The sequence below is a fragment of the Nycticebus coucang genome, chromosome 24 (genome assembly GCF_027406575.1).
Source record: "Nycticebus coucang isolate mNycCou1 chromosome 24, mNycCou1.pri, whole genome shotgun sequence".
Classification (NCBI taxonomy): Eukaryota; Metazoa; Chordata; class Mammalia; order Primates; family Lorisidae; genus Nycticebus; species Nycticebus coucang.
In genome coordinates, this window is record NC_069803.1 from 30,442,058 (window position 1) to 30,464,635 (window position 22,578).

The 22,578-nt window shown below is 42.6% G+C and overlaps 1 non-coding gene and 1 pseudogene across 1 annotated transcript; both read left to right on the plus strand.

Annotated features, from left to right (window-relative positions):
- Positions 1–6,612: 6,612 nt before the first annotated feature.
- Positions 6,613–6,719, plus strand: LOC128576623 (U6 spliceosomal RNA). Its single transcript, XR_008377454.1, has one exon. It is a non-coding gene; the product is annotated as a U6 spliceosomal RNA (small nuclear RNA).
- Positions 6,720–21,903: 15,184 nt separating this feature from the next.
- LOC128576609 (uncharacterized) lies at positions 21,904–22,013 on the plus strand (annotated as a pseudogene).
- The last annotated feature ends 565 nt before the right edge of the window (positions 22,014–22,578 follow it).

Here is a 22,578-nt window from a genome sequence, read left to right on the forward strand (position 1 = left end):
AAGCAGCAGAGGTCAGTGACTACTGCTCGCTGCTGAGCCACAGAGTGTGTGGCGTTGCGTGGCTGCGTGGCCTCCGTCTTGGACCCACATTGCACGTGGCTTCAAGAGGTAATTACTTAGCTCTGGGAAGAGCGATGGCTGTCACATCCTAAATGCCTTTCTGGGCGTGATATTTTAAAGGGGCTAGCATTCCTCAGATGGAATGTTTTGCTCTTTCTCATGTTCTCCAAGGCACTGACAGCATTCAGGGGTGTTATCTAAGACTCTCTTCCTTCTGGCTGTCCCTGGAGGGGCAGGGGGGCTTTGGATCTTCTGAGGCCTGTATCTTTTGGAGGTATCTTTTGCATTTTCCTTGGAGATACCTTCTGTCTCTGTGGTTAAGCCATAAAAGACTTATTGCTTTTGGTCTTCAGTTATTTGGTAAGTAAACCTTTGGTTAAGAAAATGAAAAAGCTGGGCACGGTGGCTCACTCCTGTAATCCTAGCACTCTGGGAGACCAAGGCGAGTGGATTGCTTGAGCTGTTCAAGACCAACCTGAGTAAGAGTGAGACCCCTGGTCTCACTAATAAATAAACAAATCAATCAATTAATCAATCAATAAACTAGCTGGGCAGTGTGGCAGGTGTCTGTAGGCTCAGCCACTTGGGAGGCTGAGGCAAGTGGATCTCTTGAGCCCAAGATTTTGAGATTGCTGTGAGCTGTGATGAAGTCACAGCACTCTACCCAGAGTGACAGAGTGAGACTCTGTCTCAAAAAAGAAAAAAAGAAAGAAAGTTTAATACTGCCAGGAATGTGTAGTATTTTACTATTTGTCCCAACTGAGCTTGATAATAAGATATTTTAAAGGATTTTTTTGAAGGAGCTGCATGATCAGAAGTTGGTCCTGTTTTGACGCCTCTCTCTTCTCTCAGTTTAATTCTGCTCCTCCCGTGGGAATCTTCAGTTATCCGAAACCCCCTTCTTGAGCCCCTGCTAACTATATGCTCCCCTCTCTGACTCCTTCTTGCTGCTGGGATGCATTTGCTGAGGATAATGTGCAACTTCAGTGGCTTTTTTCGGGGACCGTCCCTCTGCCGGCTCCCCTAAAGCCCCTTCCTTCCATCATCACTCCAGCTCCTCCTTCCTCCTCCCACCACCCTCCCTCTTCACTCCAGTTCTCTCCAATCTTGTTGTGTCCCTCTGCAAGCCCCACCTCCTCCGTCCCTCTGTCCACCCTGCCTTCACGTGAACTTGAGGCCCACCTGCTCTTAAGGGCTCCAGGGTCTCCCAAAAGCTACTACCTGAGGCTGAAAAATAAAAAGAGTGATTGGAAACAGACTGGGTGTTTTGTCCACTCGACATTCAGCTGTCCCCTCAGTCACTGGCCTGAAATTGAGTCCACGGCTTCCATAAGCCTGACCGCAGATCATGGACAAATACACCCCCAGACTCCTTACTGGGGGTAAATGTATACCCTTTCTCTGTGCCTTGGAGATGTACATTTTCTACCCTGTCTTTTCATGGTTCTGGGAGCCATCTCTCCGAGAGGCAAACTTCAGGGAGATGACTTTCTACAGAAAGAAAAAGCTGTTTGAAAATAAATAGCAAATGAAAAATCTTGAGTCTTTTCAGAAATATTGGTAAGAAGCTTTAGGCATCTGAGCCAGTAAACTTAACTTGTTCAGTCTTTGAGAAACAGTTTGGATCCAGCCATTCTCTTATAAATCAGTGAGTTTTGTATTTTCATGCTTGGCACATGGCTAAAATTTCAAAACAATAGCAAGAAGATCTCTGTTTGCCTGGACGTATGTTTGTGGTTATCTATCTTTGTATGATATGGATATGTCATTTTTTTTTTTTTTTTTTAGACCAAATCTCACTCTGTCACCCTTGCTGGAGTGCAGTGGCATCCTCATAGCTCACAGCAATCTCAAACCCCTGGGCTCATGTGACGCTCCTGCCTCGGCCTCCTGACGAGGTGGGACTGTAGGTGCATGCCACCACGCCTGGCTAATTTTTTCTGTTTTTACTTTTATTTGTTTATTTATTTATATATTTTTTTGAGACAGAGTCTTACTATGTCACCCTGGGTAGAGTGCCATGGCATCACAGCTCACAGCAATCTCAAACTCTTGGGCTTAAGTGATTCTCTTGCCTCAGCCTTCCAAGTAGCTGGGACTACAGGCGCCCACCACAATGCCCGGCTACTTTTTTTATATTTGTTGCACTGGTCATTGTTGTTCAGCTGGCCTGGGGTGGGTTCAAAACCGCCAGCTTCAGTGCATGTGGCCAATGCCCTACCCTGTTTCCCCGAAAATAAAACAGTGTCTTATTTTAAGGTGTGCTCCCAAAGATGCGCTAGGTCTTATTTTCAGGGGACGTCTTATCTTTCTTGTAAGTAGGTCTTATTTTTGGAGGATGTCTTATTTTCGAGGAAACAAGGTACTACTGAGCTATGGGTGCTGCGATTTTTTCTGTTTTTAGTAGAGACAGGATCTTGCTCTTGCTCAGGCTGTTCTCAAACTCCTGAGCTCAAGGGATCCTCCCACCTCTGTCTCCCAGAGTGCTAGGAGTTATGGCGTGAGCCACTGTGCCTGGCCTGGATATGTAATGTTTTGTTACCGCTGGATGCTATTGCCAAAATTAACTCATAAAAGAGCTCTATTTAATTGAATTAAAGAACAATAAAGCATTTACATAGATTAAATGTTCTTTTAGACCAGAAGGAACTGACTCAAATGCTTTATAAGTTCACATGACTTGAATAATCTTTGTAAATGAGGATAATATTGGTTTAGGGCAGGTGTGGTGGCTCACACCTGTAATCCCAGCACTCTGGGAAACTGAAGTGGGAGGATCCTAGTACTTTGTGGGGCTGAGGCAGGACAAAATTTAAAAGAGAGGAGATTCTGACACATGTGACAATGTGGAGGAACCTTAAGAACTTTGTGTCCCTTCGTTAACCTGTTTTTTGCAGTTTTTGGCCGGGGCCGGGTTTGAACCCACCACCTCTGGTACGTGGGGCCGGCGCCCTACTCCTTTGAGCCACAGGCGCTGCCCTGTTAGTTAACCTTCTGATGTAAACAGCCAATTCCCACCTCATTTTAGTGCTATGAACGCCCCATGTTCACTGCAAAGCGAACACAAGATGTGTGTTACATGTATGCTCACCTGCTGTGCACGCACTTGACTCTGGGCAGAAATGCCTTTCCCCCTAAAGGTGCAGAACACGCATGCTTCTATTGTGTGAAGCGTAAACCCGCCCTCCCTGTGCCTCTTTGGAGAGAGAGCGTCTCTGTACTGTGTCTCCCTGGTTTGCAAGCCACCATCAGCTGTGAAGCGCCCCTTTCGACTCCTTAGCCATCCTGGTGCAAGTGGGCTGCACTCCTGCGCTAGAACTGCTCCTGCTATTACTCTTGAAGAAGCCATTTGTGACTTTTTTGGTCTTGATATAAATATATTCCGTACAGGCAGTATTAAAAATGGGTAGACTCTTCTGCTTGCAGGAAGGTGGAGCAGACGTGCTTTTCCTATTTCTCCTCCCAAGTACAATAGAAACCCTGGACATTTTCTGTAACATAAAGACTCTCAAAGGTGGATGGCAGAAGACCAATGAGCCGGGGACCTCAGGCCCAGGGAACAAAGTGGTGGTGAGCTCCCTGAGCTTTCTTTTTGGAGTTAAGAAGTGAGCCACTCCGAAGTGTCAATGGGCACAGACAAAAGCAAAATGAAAGCCATCTTGCTTCCTCCAGCCATAGGGCCAGGAAAGGGACAGCCTAGCAAGATAGTAAACTTTTAGATGCTATTGCTTGCCCTAGCCAGACATCACAGAAAAAACTCTAGAAAGACACCCACCTACTGCAGCAGAGGCCAAGGGAAGGGGGCCTCGACCCCTACCCTCCCTGGGCTCTGATGAGGTGCCTCCATCAGAAGAGCCTTGTAAAGAACAAGGACTTTCACCACTGCCTGGTAGAAGTCCCCCAACTCAGCGTCAGGTGAGGCCAACTGGGGAGCAACAACCAGCACTTCCTACCAGTGCCAGCCAGAGTGTCAACGGAGACGGCTGAGCCCCCAGCAGTGATGAAGTTGAGCCTCTCCCAGTCCCTTCTGATTCTCTCCTGGGAGCTAAGGGACACTGGCCAGTCACCATCTCCACATGGCTCCCGTGGAGCCAGGCCTGCCAGCAATGAGCAGGTTACCCAGGACAAAGGCCTGGGACTTCTGTGTTCTCAGTCTCAGAACATCCCGGGGGATGCGGGGTGTTATGTCCCACCACTTCCCTGAGTCGTTAGGATTAAAAATAGTAATGACTCTTTTCTTTCTGCTTTAAAAAAAAGAGGGGTGGTGGTGGATTTTTTGGAGGCAGGGTCTTGCTGCATTGTCCAGGCTGGACTGGAATTCCTGAGTTCAAATGATTCTCTTTCCTCAGTCTCCCCAGTAGCTGGGACTACAGGCGTACGACACCATCCGCAGCTAATAACGACTGTTCGTACCCATGACAGGCAGACCCCACTAGCATAGCTTCATAGAGATTGCTCCTCATAGCACTCCATAAGGGGACTTTGGTTTAGCTTCCATAAGATGGTAAAATTAAGTTAGGCCTAAATTAATTTAGACAGACAGAACTTACAGAAACCCATTTTATAACCACACCTGAGTAGGGTGATAGTGTTCAGAATATTAAGACAGGAATAAATAGTCCTGGAGTGTTGGTTGATGATTTTAAGAGCCTCTCTGCCTTTGCACAAGCTCCTATAAAGGGCCACATAATAATTGAGCTTCTACAATTGCATGTGGTCTAGAATTTTGTACATGCTGAAAAAATTAGGATGTAGGTAGAAGCTGGGCTGAACTCAGATGATATAGGACCATCTGGGCAGGTGTGGTTTCCTTAACAGCCACATCATTACGGAATTCTAATCTGACTTCAAACCTGCGTATCCAATTGTCTATATAAACTCCAAAACAAGTTCCCTATTGTCCTTGGGGAAACCGTGGAAACCAAGCTTTAGTTCCCTCAATTGTATTTATGAAAACCCTTTACAAAATGTGTTCATTATTTTCTTTGGCAGTTTTGATTTGCTTCAAGGTCATCCAACCAAAATGTGAAAACCCAGACCCATGTATTTGTCACATGGGGCGGGGGTAATTTTATTTGAATGGATTAATCATTTTTAAATCTTCAGAGTCTTCTAGCCTTACCCTCACTTGGCACAAGGTTACTCTGATTGGTGGTGGTAGAACAGAGCCCATTCTGTTTCCCTGTGAGGAACCAGGAGAGGAGATGTCCCGGGCAGGCCCAGTGCTGCGCCATGACCGGACAGGTACATTTGAGGCCGCTGGTTTTGTGTTGGGTAGGCAGTCCTGATTTAAGTATGCCAAGTTCTTTTTGCTTCTTTAATGTACTTTTGTGCTTATAAACAATGATTTGGAAAAGGAATTTATAATTTCATGTCAAATGGTTAGCTCTTAATAGATGACCCAACCACACTGGGTTGTTCCCTACAATCAGGTTGGGGTTTGATGTGAGACGTCGAAAGTTGCCACAAAGAACCAGGCCAAGCAGAGTTAACAGCAGAGATTTATTAAGAGCGTCTGCAGGTGGATGGGCTGGCCCTGAAAATAGGAAATGGCAACAGCACAGAGTTGGGACGAGGGGCCTCTTTCAAAGCAATTTAGGGTTATATGTTAGAGAATTTTCTCAGTTGCAATAAATAGTCAGCATTTTTTCTAATGAAAATGAATTTTGTTTACAGGAGAAAGTATGCATTTTATTTTATTTATTTTCTTAATTTTTTTTTTTTTAGACAGAGTCTCACTATGTCGCCCTCAGTAGAGTAATGTGGCATCACAGCTCACAGCAACCTCAAACTTCTGGGCTTAAGCAATTCTCTTGCCTCAGCCTCCCAAGTAGCTGGGATTACAGGTACTTGCCACAATGCCTGGCTATTTTTTGGTTGTAGTTGTTGTTGTTTGGCGGGCCCGGGCTGGGTTCAAACCCTCCACCTCGGGTGTATGTGGCTGGCGCCCTAGCTGCTGAGCTATAGGCACCGAGCTAAAGTATGCATTTTAAAAGACTTTCAAATTTATGCTTTTATTTGAAGCTGCTGAATGAAAAGTAAATAGAAGAAACAAGTCTGGTACACGTGAGAAAGGCATTTGTGTTTTGTTTTTTGGGATTTTTTTGGTAAGGGTAGAGGTTAGTCACACCTAAAATCCTATCTTCCCCAGAGACCGTATGCTGCTAGCCAGGGCTGTAAGCTCTGGGAGGGCAGAGTGCTAGATTTGTCTTTGAATCTTCTCCAGCACCTAGCACAGTGCCTTGCACAGAATAGGTGCCCAGTAAACATTCAGGAAAGAAAATAAAGCGATTCAGGATGGGCGCACGTGCAGCTCAGGCTAGAGTGCTGTGGCATCGCTGTGGCTCACAGCAACCTCAAACTCCTGGGCGGAAGTCATCCTCGCGGCTCAGCCTCCCAAGTAGCTGGGACTACAGGCATGAGCCACCACACCTGGCCCAGATGAGGTTTTCCAGAAAGATGTTAAACTAATAATGTTTATTTGGTTTGATAAATTACGTGAGAAGCATTGTCCAAAAAAATGACGTCTAATCTTTTAAAAGTTATAGTTGTGTGCTCGCTTCGGCAGCACATATACTAAAATTGGAACGATACAGAGAAGATTAGCATGGCCCCTGCGCAAGGATGACACGCAAATTCGTGAAGCGTTCCATATTTTTTTTTTTTTTTTTTTTGTAGAGACAGAGTCTCACTTTATGGCCCTCGGTAGAGTGCCGTGGCGTCACACGGCTCACAGCAACCTCTAACTCTTGGGCTTACGCAATTCTCTTGCCTCAGCCTCCCGAGGAGCTGGGACTACAGGCGCCCGCCACAACGCCCGGCTATTTTTTGGTTGCAGTTTGGCCGGGGCCGGGTTTGAACCCGCCACCCTCGGTATATGGGGCCGGCGCCTCACCGACTGAGCCACAGGCGCCGCCCAAGCGTTCCATATTTAAAAAAAAAAAAAAAAAAAAAAGTTATAGTTGTATACATATATGTTGTTTATATACGTTGCAGAAATTACATGAAATTCCTAGAGATCTGATATGTTCCAGCATAATGCTATCAGCCATAATTCTAGTTATTGTCTTCAAATATCGTATGTCACAAAAATGATCAAATTTCTTTGTCAATGACATTATAATAAACTCTCATTAAATCTTTAATCATAGCTGTCTTAAGTCTTTCATCACCCACAGTTAATTGCCTCACTCTGATGCTTTCATGAAAGGCTTTGTAAGCAGCTATAATCCGAAAATGCTTTGTCTTTGGGGAGAGTTACTCTGACAAGTACAGCTTTCTGATAACTTTAAGATCATATTATTGGATTGGGTAAGAATTTCCAGACCTCTTATGAAGAAATTGGTGGGTTCTTGAAACTGTTGCCCAAGTTCAAGTAGAACAAGAATTAATTAAATGAAGCTGAATGAACTCATGAGAATGATTACAGTTTTATGACTTCTTGTTTAAAACATGGTTGGTTTTTCAGTGTTTTGTTTTTCCAGATTTAGGGGAATTTCCCCCCCCTCCATTTTCTTAAATTAGATACAATTTACAACAATCTGGTAAATTATACCTTTATAAGCAGAATTGAAACATTCATCTTTTCCTCCTTACCTGATCCCCCTATAATTCAGAAGTCTTACGGGACACTCTTATTTTCATTGCAATGTAATTATTTGCAAAGGTTCAGTGAAAATCTGTTCTTATAACAATACAATAGGAAATGTTGGTTACATTACCGAGTCTTTGCCTGGAGTCACACTTGAGAGCAATGTGCAGGATCAGATACGCCTGACAGTTTCAAGCAACTAAGGTTGACTTTATGGGCCCAATAAAGCCCTTTGGAAAAACTGCCCTGGTATCTGGCTTAAAGGGTTTTAACTTTCCAATCTGGCTTTCCTGCCTCTCACATGCTCCGCCTCTTATTTATTTGGGGCAAGAAAGTGGTTGATGGATTACTTGGAATTATCCTGAGCTTTTAAAAGAGAAAAACATAAATATGAACTCGTCTGATTATTTTATTATTTATTTTAGGTTACATAAAGTAAAGTGTTTTTCATTTCTGTTTATAGTTTTTTTGAATGTGATACTTCTTGAAACAATCAATCTCCAGGATGGACTCCAGGCTTCCTCTCGCAGGTCTCATGGTAGAAAACGATTTCTCTCCTTCCATGTTTCTCGTTTCTTCTGCTGCAAACCAGGCAATCCTTTGCTGATTTTGTATTATAAGATGCATCTTTCCATTTAGCCTCTTTCTTGAATTTCTGTTCTTCATGTTGCTTGCAAGCTGAGTGATGAGCGTTCTCCTGTGAGAAAGGTGTGTCTGCCCTTTCTCCCCTCTCCTCCTTATCTAATGAGTAAACGATGTACCTGGTCACAACTGAATCTTCCCTGAGCCAGAAGAATGATTTTTCCACCATTTCAGGACCTTCTTGTATATCTGTAACATCCACAGTACTGATCAGCTCTGCCCACTCTTCCCATAAACTTTATGTACTCTAAACTATGTCAGTTTTTCAACTGGAACAGGCTGTTTCTTCCTATCACTGGGGATCAATTGTGTTTGAGAGCCAAAGAATGGACTCAGCATTGTCACTGACCTCTTGCAGAGAATGGAAGGCACATTATTTTTTATATCGCACTGATAGGCACAGAATTCATATTCCTGAAGTTCCTTCCATTTCAGATCACTTGGAGAATCCTTCCTAGAAGCTGTAACTCTTCCTGTTGTGCTTTCATTTTAAGTAATTCCCAAGCAAGTTGAGGGCTTATGTAAAAGCTGTCGCTGTGGTAGCTGTATGTGCTTGCAAAACTTGCACCAAATGAATCACTGTTCCAGATGTAAATGGCGAATTAGGACTAATAAGACTTTCTGCTGTTGTCTCGCCATAATAGGGAATGGGGGAAAACACACAACCTGCATTACACAGGCAGAAGATTCATAGGCCCCATTTTTGTAGGCATCAGATTGTAGCACTTGAATTGAATCCTTCCTTTGAACCTTCTGTGCTTTCATCTATAGCCACATTTTTTTCTCAGCACATAAAGCTCTTTGCACTTATCATGAATATACTCACTAACACTCTGCACCTTGCTCCCTCGGTACGCACACTCCCTTGAGCTGCAAAGGAAGGAGCTAAATACAGCACCCCAAATATTCTGGAGAAACGGAAACAAGAGAAAATATCCCTGAAGAATGGGGTTCGGTGTAGCCCATCTTTGGTAAAACAGCAAAGAAATTGCGTCTTAAAATCCGGAGCCATGTTCCGTATTACACCAAGAACACATTAATTACTTTTCATGAAACGTCCTTCCTCGAGCGCCCCACTGAGTACTTTGCTAGTGGAGTCACCTTCTGTATTTTTTTCCTCTGCACACTTGTCCTGGTCACAGTTTCATGAAATATGTTCATCTGAGAAAAAGAGCTAGAAATATTCAAGTTCAGTTTTTGGCTGAGCACTTTGAGGAAGCAGGAATCCCTGTTGTGTGACAGAGTATGGGAACTTTCAGGTCAGCGTCACGATCACAACAAGCCTTCCAACTCCTCCTTACAGGTTGGGTATTATCAGCACTTTTTTCTTCGTCACTAGCTTCAGATTCTCTGGAACCAATATCTTCATGGTCACTGTCATCATTAACTCTCCTTCAGCCTCACTGTCCTCAAAAACCCGCATTGCCCTGGCATTGTCCCTTACACGCCTTTTCCCTGCCATTTTCCTTTTTTTTTTCCACTGAGGCATTTTATTTTTCAGTATGTATTGCATCCCTAGAAACAGAATCCCAGGATTTTCCCTCCTGTGTGTTTTCTTCTTGCTTCTGCATGGTCCACGATGCCAGCTGAAGTTGTCAGTACAATGAAACCAAACTGGCAGGATGGGAGCAGATTATTCTGCCATTTTTCTAGATCTTTGAGTTGCACATCAAACTCTGGGCTGATCACTCCACACTTGTTTAACCTGCCTGTGAGGTTCACAACAATTTTCCCAGCTCTGTGATCATTGATGATTTCAAATTCGCCAATGTAACCCTGCTTCATCATCACAGTTAGAAAGCGGACAATGACTTTGGAGCACGGCCTTATAAGAACCTGGCATTTGCCTCCCTTTTCGGCATTGTTGATGCTCTTAAGAGCATCAGCCAGACGTTCATGTGCACCATTATGACGGCATGGAAAGATGGCGGAATTTTTCTACAAGCACAATTGCACAAATAAAACACGATCACCTGTTCACATCTGAGCACACAGCCTGCTGAGAATCAGGAGTACAGCCTGTGCTACCTGTTGGCTAGTGTCTGTACTACACGAGGAAATGGGTCAGGCAGGCTCTGACTTTGGAGTAACCAAAAAAACACGTCGGACATCTTCTGACATGGGAGAGAAACAGGAAAAGGATGGGAAAGGGTTTTAAGACCCTGGGTGGTGGGTAAGGAACGTCATTTGCTGGCAGACTTGGGAACATCAGGGACTTCTTGGGAAATATAAGGAAATAAAAACACCCCCAAATCTAAGATATTATAGGCAAAATCTGACAGCAAGTCCTTGGTATGGCTTCCTAGCTTGGAAATACATTTATAAATCTAATCTGAGATCACTTATTAAAATTTCCAGCAAAGTTGTGCTCGCTTCGGCAGCACATATACTAAAATTAGAAAAATTTCCAGCAAAGTAGACTGCAAAAAGAGCCTATACAATTAATCGCTATTCTTATTGCCCTTATGTAAATATTTAGGTCATGTTTAATAAAACCAGGTTTATCCTTTTTTTTTTTGGCAGTTTTTGGCCGGGGTCAGGTTTGAACCCGCCACCTCCGGTGTATGGGGCCAGCGTCCTACTCCTTTGAGCCACAGGCGCCGCCCAACCAGGTTTATCTTTAAAATTAGTCTTACTGTAATTTGCACTGGTAGAAATGTGGGTTATTCCAGAGAGAAAAATTATATTTCAGGATAAATCTATCGTGCACCTGTTATTAGTTTCTAGATTTGTTCACTGTCTTTGAGGGTCTGTTATCTAACTGGAAACTGGGCTGACTCCTGAGTTCTACAGTTCTGGCTACAACTCACCAAACTAGCATTTCAATGCTTTCCCCTATCCTTTCTCTGAAGCTTTGTGAGCTGGAGCTGGTGACTTGACGTGAACTTCAAAGACACCACCACAGCTCGGGAATGGACACCCTTCCTGCCTGCTGCTCTAGGCCCACTCGGGAAGTTCCCCAGCACTTCAGTGACACCACCAAGGATGTTCCAACTGGAAAAGATGCTTCAAGCCCAACATTCAGAAATCTTCTCAAGTGGCTGCTCTCGGGACTCAAAAACTAGGGTTAGAGTCAGCTCCAACTATCAGTCTTCGTATTTCTTTTGTTTTCATAGAAATGCCTCTTATTAAATATCTGAATGCTCCTTACAGAGGCCTAACTTAGGAAGAACCCACCCACAACACCATCTCCTCAAACGAGACATCTTTTGGGGAGGGTGTCTCCCTCCGTAGCAGGAAGAGCAGGTGGCTGTCAACGGCTAGAAACTCTCATCAATGGAGGAAGCACAGACAAATCTCCACAATGAGCCTTACCCTCTCATCCTGTGCCTTTCCTGGTCACCTCCCCATTACTGGTCCCCCCAACGCCCTTCTTTATTTGTTCCCACTGAAGATAAGCTATAAGCCTGATCTCAAAGACCCCTCTTGGGCATCTACTCATTTTTGTAGGTATCTCCTGTGTATACATGAGTTATCTACATGTAATTAAAATTCTGTTTCTTTTTCTCTGATTAATCTGTCTTTGTTACAAGGATCCATCTCAACTAATAACATTGAACAATAGAGAGAAAATTATTTTTCCTTTTCCACATAAGCTTTATTGCTTTATTGATAAGTTTTAAATAATTACAGCTCATTCTAATAATACAGAATCATTTTAATAGGAAATAGCCCCTTCTGCTACTTAACCCTGAAATTTCCTTGGGTTCAAGTCCTGTAATTTAAATAAACCTTTGATTATGATTCTACTAAGAGAAAAGAGAAGCCCATTACTTCTTATTTACTAAAAAATATTTTTAAGAACTTTTTATTTGTTTTGTTTTGTTTTGAGGTGGGGTTTCACTATCACTGGGGCAGACTGTAAACTCCTGGCTCAAGTGATCCTCCCACCTCAGCCTTTAAGTAGCTGGATACAGGAAGAGCCAGCGTGCCCGGCGAGATTTTAAAAACTTCTAATTCCCAGCTGGTGACTCATGCCTGTAATCCTAACACTCTGGGAGACTAATGTGGGTAGATCTGTTCAAGACCAGCCTGAGCAAGAGCAAGACCTCGTCTCTATTTAAAAAAATACAAAAACTAGCTGGGCATCATGGCAGGTGCCTGTAGTCCCAGCTACTCAAAGAAGCTGAAACAAGAGGATCACTTGAGCCTAGGCGTTTGGGGTTGCTGTGAGCTATGATGCCATAGCACTCTACCCAGGGTGACAGAGTGAGACTCTGTCTGGAAAAAAAAAAAAAAAGTAAATAAATAAAAATAAAACCTTCTAATTCCTGTTCCTTTATGTAATAATACCCTGTTTCCCCGAAAATAAGACATCCTCCGAAAATAAGACCTACTTACAGGAAGATAAGACGTCCCCTGAAAATAAGACCTCCCCTGAAAATAAGACCTCACACATCTTTGGGAGCACACCTTAAAATAAGACACTATCTTATTTTCGGGGAAACAGAGTAGTTCTTTTTAGATAACGGTAGTTATTTTTCAGTCTTTGGAGCCAAAAACTTGGTGATGCTCCAACTTAAAATTATTAATATATTTAATACCTTAATAGTAGTAGAGAGATGATGCCTTTTCCTACATCACTCATACATTCACAGGTGCCATATCAGTCTTCACGTTATCTTACAGTAGATACTCTATGTGTTTTCATTATCAGTCTTGTCCCTCTTTTTTGGGGATTTTTTTGAGACAGATTCTCACTATGTTGCCCTGGATAGAGTGCCGTGGCATCACAGCTCACAGTAAACTCAAACTCCTGGGCTTAAGCGATTCTCTTGTCTCAGCCTCCCCAGTAGCTGGGACTATAGGCGCCCACCACAACGCCTGGCTATTTTTGGTTGCAGTTGTCCTTGTTGTTTAGTTGGCCTAGGCCAGGTTTGAACCCGCCACCCTGGGTGTATGTGCCTGGCTCCATAACCACTGGGCTACAGGCGTTGAGCCCCAGGCTTGTCTCTTATCTTACACTTACCAATGCAGGTCCAGTGACTACCTTTTCAAGCCTTCATTTATCCATAATATAAATACTTACGCTAATCAGAAAAATATGTAGGAAACCAAACATTTCTCTCCAATGTATTAAGGATTATTAAGTTAAAGACATTGAGAACACAGGGGACTCTGCCCAGCCTGTCTGCCTGACGTAAATCCTTCCTCCCCAGAGACATCACTGGCTGTCAGTCCAGGGAAGGCACCAGCAGGTACCAGAGGAATCTGGGAAGAGATTTTACTACTTTCCCGAGAAATACCGGAAAGAGATTTTATTACTTTCCCACACTCCAACCTGGGAGAGAGAGTGAGACTCTGTCTCAAAAAAAAAAAGAAAGAAAGAAAAGTATATAATTAATTCTAGTTCAGACTTTTGAACTGAGGCCCCTCTGCATATGTTAACGAACTTCAGACTATTTCCCTTTTGATCATCATACTTTTATGTTCAGGAAAGCATCACCATTAAGAACCTAAAAAGGGGCAAAAATTATTTTCTCTCCTGCATATCAAATTTGATTATAGTTCAGTAACCTTTATTCTTACTGCCTTTTTAATAACACAGTCAATTCTGAAATCTTAAAATAGTTCAAAAATGAGTGCATGTTGACTCAAATATCATCAATTACTTTTAAAAAATGTATCCTTGCTTATGGTCACAATACTAAGTTACCTCTAGCAATATCTTTAAACTTTGCATTGGGTCAGAAAGCTAAAAATATAGAAATCATGTCATGTTATTAATTCATTAATGATACGATCAGATGGATCTCTGTCATGGTATTGAAAAAAATCAGCCTTGCATCATGTTTGAAAAATTTGTAATTTGGCTGGCTGGGCGCAGTGGCTCATGCCTATAATCATAGCACTGGGGTCGGGGGGAGGCCAAGGTGGAAAGGTTGCGTGAGCTCAGGAGTTCAAGACTGCTCTGAGCAAGAGCGAGAACCTGTCTCTACCAAAAATAGAAAAACTAGCTGGATGTTGTGGCAGGTAGTCCCACAGCTACTCAGCAGGCTGAGGCAAGAGTGATTCTCTTGAGCTCAAGAGTTTGAGGTTGCTGTGAGCTATGATGCCACCACACTCCAGCCTGAGCAAGAGAGTGAGACTCTGTCTCAAAGAAAAGAAAAGAAAAGAAAAGAAAAGAAACAATTATTATTAACTCTAATTCATAAGCTTTTAAGTACTTTTATTTTTTTGAGACAGAGTCTCACTTTGCTACCCTCTGTAGAGTGCTGTGATGTCATAGCTCACAGCAACCTCAAACTCTTTGGCTTAAGCAATTCTCTTGCCTCAGTCTCCCAAGTAGCTGAGACTACAGGTGCCCACCACAATGCCTGGCTATTTTTTGGTTGCAGTTGCCATTGTTGTTTAGCAGGTCTGGCTGGGCTCACACCCACCAGCCTCCGTGTATGTGGCCGGCATGAGCTATGGGCTCCGAGCCTACCACTGAGCTATGGGCGGTGAGCCTACATTTTATAATCAACCTAATTTGGCTACCCCTTCTATGATTATTCAAAGCACCTGAGAAATCACTGGGGTTGGCCTCTGGCCATGTCTACCTTCTGAGGTAGACCCTCCATCGCCTTACCTCATCCTGGGACAAGACTAGGAACAGGGTTTGTTGACACTAATCCGATACATTATTTATTAACGAAGACACATGAAAAATAAATAACACGGCAGTGCCTGTGGCTCAAAGGGATAGGGCGCTGGCTCCATATGCCGGAGGTGGTGGGTTCAAACCCAGCCCTGGCCAAAAACTGCAAAAAAAAAAAAAAAAAAGAAAAAGAAATAACACACTTTAAACCCTAAACCTCTGTTCAGGAGCCCAGACAATACTATTTCTGGCAATCTAAGCCTATGAAAAATTTATATTTCAAAAATTCTTATTTTTTCAATTGTTCAACCTACTAGGAATAATAAAAGTACCAGCTGAAATTAATCAAACCACCTTAAGAAATATACAAAGAACCCTTAACATTCTACAATAAGAGGGTGACTCCATGGCACCTGTCACCTGTCATCGGGGGGAGCCAACTAAAGCAATAATGAGGTGCCTCTAGACGGCTGTTGGAAAGGCCAAAATCTGAGATAGACAGCGCCCAGTGCTGACATGCATGGGGATCAAGGGGAAGTGTCGCTCCTTGCCGGTGGGATGCAAAATGACATAGCCACCTCGGAAGACAGTTTGGAGCAGTGGTTCTCAACCTTCCTAATGCTGCAAACCTTTAATACACTCCAAAGGGGTCGCGACCCACAGGTTGAGAACCGCTGGTTTGGAGGTTTCTTCCTAAATAGAATAGAGTCTCATCCTGTGATCCAGTGATCACACTCCTTGGTGTTTCTTCAAATGGGTTGAACATTTTTGTCCGTACAAAAACCTGCACATGGATGTTTATAGCAGGTTTATTCTTGATTGCCGAAACTTGAAAGCAACCAACATGTCCTTCATCCAGAGCAGGGAAACCAATTCATCACTAAAAAGACAGGAGCTATCGAGATCGTTCTTCCATGGAAAGACCTGGAAGTGGCTTAAACGAGTGTTGCTAAGTGAGGGCAGGAGACCTGGAAAAGCTGAATGCTGCATGATTCCGATCAGATTACGTTTTGGAAAGGGCAAAACCCTGGGAACAGTAAGACTATCAGTGGTTGCCTGAGGTTCAGGGGATTGGTGGATGAATAGATGGAGCCCAGAGGACCTTTAGGGCAGAGAAACTCTTCTGAATGATGCTGTGATGGTGGATACACTTGTCTGAACCCTGGACTATGCAACATCAAGAGTGAACCCTCATGTGAACTCTGGGCTTCGGGTTACAGTGATGTATCGGTGTGGGCACATGTGTACCTCTCTCGCTGGTCATGGGGGAAGTTTCCTGTGTCTGGGGGCAGGAGGTATGTGGGAACTCTCTATCCCTTCTCTTCAATTTTGCTTTGAGCCTAAAACTGTTCTAAAAAGTAAAGTCTATTTAAAATTTTTTTTTAATTATTGCTTTTTCAACTTCCAGCCTACTAGGAGTGATAATAATACCAATTGGAATTAATACAACTTACTGAAAAATCCTTTATATCTAAACACAATTTTTTTCAAAGCAATTTTTACTTATGTGTTTTGGTTCTATTAATCCCTGCTGTAAAACAAACAAGGTATTTGTAAGGCACGCAGCCTGTTCTCATCCTTTCTTTTTACTTTGTCATCTTAACTAATTGAAAGCCTCTCTTTAGCTGAATTCTCCTGTTAATATACTTTAAAAACTTTTAAATCATTACGTATTCCACCTTCAGGGAAGTTGAGACAATAATATAACGGACAACCACATATCCAGCACTACTTTAAAAATAGATAACATTTTGCCATATTTGCTTTATTTGCTTTTTTTTTTTTAAGACAGGGTCTTAATCTATTGCCCAGGCTAGAGTGCAGTGGCATCATCATAGCGCACTGTTAACTTCAAATTCATGAGCTCCAGAGATCCCCCAACTCCGCCTCTCAAGTAGCTAAGACTACAGGTGCATACCGCCACTACCGGCTAATTTCTCAAATGCTTTGTGGAGATGGGGTCTCATGGTACTGCCCAGGCTGGTCTGGAACTCCTGGCCTTACGAGGTCCTCCTGCCATAGCCTCCCGAAGCACTGGGATTACAAGCCTTAGCCACCACTATTAGCATTTTTTAAAGACAAGAAACATTACCCTTTTGATGGGACATATCCCATACTAGCTGTAAACCTTGTCACCATGCATACCATCCCTACTTACTTTTCTAGATCATCAAACTCTTGAAAAATTAGCAACCCAATTAGAAAGAATGCTTTTCTTGGCCCTGGTCTCAGTGTTCAAAGTCGTTTCTAGGCTAAAATACGAATCCTGGTTATCTGAGTCTTCCTCCAAAATCACACAAGCTAAAATTGCCCTAAATTCCTCTTAAATAAAACATCATGACAATGGATTCACGATGACTAATCCACCGTAGTCACCCGTCACTGTGTTTCATCAGTTGGGTGTCTGCTGCTTTGTTTTCATGTAACCTTAGCAGACAAGCAGAAAAGTGCACATGTCGTAAGGGTGCAGCTTAACACCAGCCAGGTGGAAGTGTATTTTATTAAAAAGGGAGTTGCTGTCATCCAGAGATAGCCGTGGAAAACCAAATGTACACTAAAAACTTATAGCATATAGTCTATAAATGCTGTTTGCTTAACATTTATGAGACATTAAATAAATCCTCGTTTTTTCAAGAGCAGTGTTAATTAAAGATATGTATGTGGGTCATTAAAAAAGTTTTGAGGTACACAACAATTAAGAAAAGGACAGAAACAACTGAAACCCTCCCAGTAGCAACAATAAGCCCAGCAAGTCGAAACTCGCACGGGTGAATCAAAGGACGCTGTCGACTATTTCTTAGAAGTGAAATAATGGACCATGACACAGTCTGTCTCAAAACTTTCATAGTGACCCACAGGCACAAAGGAACATGTGTTAGTTAATTCTGAGCTAGAAATAAATATAACGTTTAGTTACTTCATTGCAAGTCCTCCCACCTCCCTGAATGACCTAGCTCTACTACTTTTATTATCTTATTAAACCTCTAAAGTAAGATTAGTATATACAACAGCAATAGCAACTATCCTGTATCAAAGGCTAATTGTTAAGTATAAATAATGTTAAAATTAATAATGTACCCTATAAAACTTTTAACTTGGAGTTAACATTTATGTAAATTACCCAATGTTATGCTGTAATACAGACAACAGCACAGGAAATCTCCAGAGTTAATTTAGCTTATTTGAAAGCCTGGAAGCATAAAAGCTGGGCCTGGCTTCAATGTTATTAAGTTGGCAGACACAGGTGCATGCATCAGCACACCAGCGAGGAAGGCCTCTCGTTCCCTGAAAGCTAAAAGGTCCAACACCAAGCCGCCCTCAGCCAGCTCACTGCATCTTGTGTGATCACAGCTCTGCAGAGTCAGCCGTGATTTTTAAAAATCAAGCTATGCTCTTTTTCCGGCTGGAACCATGGCGGCTGTTGAAGAGAAGAAAAAGAAGGTCCCTGCTGTGCCAGAAACCCTTAAGAAAAAGCAAAAGAATTTTGCAGAGCTGAAGATCAAGCGTCTGAGAAAGAAGTGTGCCCAAAAGATGCTTCGAAAGGCAAGGAGGAAGCTTATCTATGAAAAAGCTAAGCATTATCATAAAGAATATAGGCAGATGTACAGAACTGAGATTCGGATGGCTAGGATGGCAAGAAAAGCTGCCAACTTCTATGTACCTGCAGAACCAAAATTGGCATTTGTCATCAGGATCAGAGGTATCAATGGTGTGAGTCCAAAGGTCCGAAAGGTGTTGCAGCTTCTTTGCCTTCGCCAGATCTTCAATGGAACTTTTGTTAAGCTCAACAAGGCTTCCATGAACATGCTGAGGATTGTAGAACCGTATATTGCATGGGGGCACCCAAATCTGAAGTCAGTAAATGAGCTAATCTACAAGCGTGGTTATGGCAAAATCAATAAGAAACGAATTGCGTTGACTGATAACAGTTTGATTGCGCGATCTCTTGGTAAATATGGCATCATCTGCATGGAGGATCTGATTCATGAGATCTATACTGTTGGAAAATGCTTCAAAGAAGCAAATAACTTCTTGTGGCCCTTTAAGTTATCATCTCCACGGGGGGAATGAAGAAAAAAACAACCCACTTTGTAGAAGGTGGAGATGCTGGTCACAGGGAAGATCAAATCAATAGGCTTATTAGAAGAAAGAACTAAGGTATCTGCCCTGGTTGTTTTTGTAATCTGGTCAGTTAATAAACAGTGACTGCTTTCAAATTGAAAATAAAATAAAATAAAATAAAAATAAAAATCAAGCTATAATGAGGGTTTGACTAAGCTATCCTCAGAAGGGTGAATCTCATCATAGCAACAGAGTTCAAGTTGTTGGCTTTAACCAATACTCCCTAATATAAAGCATGTCTAAGATTTAAAAAATGAAGTTAAATTTCAAGTAAGTAGTGACTAGCTCAAGCTGAAACAAAAATGAAGATAAACATTATTTTTGGAGGGGGTTGTTTTCCAACATACATAAAATTTGAAAGAATGCTGCAGTGAAAAACCATACACCTTCCACCTGGATTAAATCATTGCTTGTATTTTGCCAAATTTGCACACACTCCCTGTCTCTCTCAATCTCTCTCTGTCCCCTGTCAGATAGATAGATGGATATAGAGAGATGTAGGCAGATAAAAAATGTATGTTTATGTTTTGCCATGTCATTCGAAAATAAGTTATAGACATTATGACAGATGACAGGTTGTCCCTAAATACTCCAGCATGGATCTTTAAGAATAAAGGACAATCTCTTACATAACTGCAGTACTATTATCAGAGCTAGAAGCAGAAGAGCTGATCGTAATTCCACAAGAGCATCTATTTACAATTCATGTTCAGATTTCCGAAGTTGCCCCAAGTGTTTCTTTTGCAGCCTGAATTGCCTCGGGAGTGCTGGCTGGGTGCTCTCCCAGCCCTGTCAGCCAGCGGCACTTACAGCCTTTTCTCCTCAATGACTTTGGTTTTTGGATGAGTCCAGGACGGTCATCTTGTGAAATATTCCACGATTTGCCTGGATTCGTTTAGTTGGTTTCTTGATGCCATTTCACTTTTTCTCTATCCCCTGTACTTCTGGGCAACTGGAAGTTAAGTTTCTAATCTTGATTAGACCCAGGTTAAGCATGTTGGACGAGAGGAAATATTTTATAGATGACATGGTGGACGTTTTGCATCACGTTAGGAGGAACATCTGGCGAGGCTGTTCCGCTCTGTGAGGTTAATCTTGACCACGTGATTAAAGTGGTGACCACCGGACCACACCATTGTAAAGATACCTTTTCTCTTTGAGATGCACAGTTAATCTGTGAATGGTTCCCTTTGTACCATAAAAATATTCCTCGTATCAGCCATAAAGAAAGATAAAGACTTTACATCTTTTTTATTAACCTGGATGGAGTTGAAGAACAGTCTCCCTAGTAAAATATCACAAGACTGGAAAAGCAAGATGGACTCAAGACTAATATGAAACCAGTAGATGAAAAAATACACACGTATGAGAGAGACAATTCAATGCAAGAATGGGGAGGGGAGGAATAAAGATAGGAGGAAAGAGTATTGGTAAACTCCCACCTAATGGGCACAGTGTAAGTGTAGATAGTAAGGGCTCAGCTATAACGTGGACTTTGCCTAACAAATGCAAACATGGTAACCTAATCATTTGCACCCTCATATTAATCTGAAATTTTATTTTATTTTTATTTATTTATTTTTTTTGTAGAGACAGAGTCTCACTGTACCGCCCTCGGGTAGAGTGCCGTGGCGTCACACGGCTCACAGCAACTTCTAACTCTTGGGCTTACGTGATTCTCTTGCCTTAGCCTCCTGAGCAGCTGGGACTACAGGCGCCCGGCTTTTTTTTTGTTTTTGTTGCAGTTTGGCCAGGGCTGGGTTTGAACCCGCCACCTTCGGCATATGGGGCGGGCGCCCTACTCACTGAGCCACAGGCGCCGCCCTAATCTGAAATTTTAAAAAAAAGAAAGCAGGGCGGCGCCTGTGGCTCAGTCCGTAAGGCGCTGGCCCCATATACCGAGGGTGGTGGGTTCAAACCTGGCCCCGGCCAAACTGCAACCAAAAAATAGCCGGGCGTTGTAGCGGGCGCCTGTAGTCCCAGCTGCTTGGGAGGCTGAGGCAAGAGAATCGCTTAAGCCCAGGAGTTGGAGGTTGCTGTGAGCTGTGTGAGGCCACGACACTCTACCGAGGGCCATAAAGTGAGACTCTGTCTCTACAAAAAAAAAAAAAAGAAAGCAAATATTCACCATAACCTCTCACCTGACAGTTTTAGCATCTATCGATAATCCTTGAGTGAATAAATTATGGCATTAGGGCTTGTAAATTGGTGGTTTTAAGAAAATGACTTTACTATCAAAGAAGACAAAAGACACTGCAGAGAAATAGATATTCCCCACACTTTATCCCAAACACAGACAAGGCATTTTTTGGCAGAGAAGGGCTAGTCGTGGCTTAAAACTCAAATAATGCAGGTGCTTACATCTCGCTGAGTCCATTCTGCAGCTGATATTCTGTGAATCGCAGCCTCCTCATCCACCCCCTCAGCAAACCTCAGCTGAGCAGCAGAGTAAACATGAGTGTCGTTATAAAACTGCTAGGAAAAGGCACAGCATTTGGATGAAAAATAAACACGCTCTCTTGTTTAGAGAACAATGTTTATGAGATTCTCCACGTTTAAATAGTCCGAAGGAGGATTTAATAGTTAAAGAAAACACTGCAAAGCACTCCTACATCACCTCTCTCCTCTCAGTGAAACATCTGTAATTCACAATACAATGAATTCTGTTGGAGCTTTGCGAGGAGGTGAGTCTGAACACGGTGAGGAGGCTAAAGGGTGTACTTGGATGAATCAGATTGTAGCTCAGTCCAAGAAACCAGTTCACTCAGGGCAGCTCTGGGGACATCTGGTTACTCCAAATTCATACTAGTCTTTTCCTAAGTCTAATTAAAGGGTGTTTAACATGTCCCAGAATATTCATGATCGGTCATGAAACCAAACACTGGGGAGTTAGAAAAGGGGGTCCGTGGTCTTTTTGTCGTTCGTGAGCGTGACAAGGGGGCTTTCGTGCTCACGTGCGAGATGAGCTTCCCTCCAATACTGTTCCGCTGTTCATGTCAACATATTGTGCATCTGACGTAAATAAAGTACTGTCTGAAAATAACTAAGTAATTATAAAAGCTAGCAAAGACCCAAAGTTACATCTTTAGCATAAAACGTTAACCAGAACTAGACGCCCCAAATCTTATCAGATTAAAATCCCGGAACTAAATGAACAGCTCATGAATAATCAACAATGAAGTCACCTATGTTGCAAAATAGTGAGAGGATTTATTAGTAGAAGAGAGGTCAGCTCTGCTCAGAGGTAGTTGCCTACATGGAAGTTAGGTTAAACCTGAAATACACATTTAGCAATAATAACCCTAAAGTTATTTTAATAGAAAGAGGAAGTACAGTCTCTTTCGAAATGGAAATTATTCTTTGTTAATGAATAAAAATATCAAAACCATTGAAAAGGCGTAAGAAAAGGCATCAGTTAAGAGTCTTAACCTGTAATCAACCAGCATTCTTTTTTTTTTTTTTTTCTTTTGAGACAGTCTTATTCTGTTGCCCTGGGTAGCATGCCGGGGTATCATCACAGCTCACAGCACCCTCAAACTCTTGGACTCAAGCAACCTTCCTGCCTCAGCCTCCCAAGCAACTG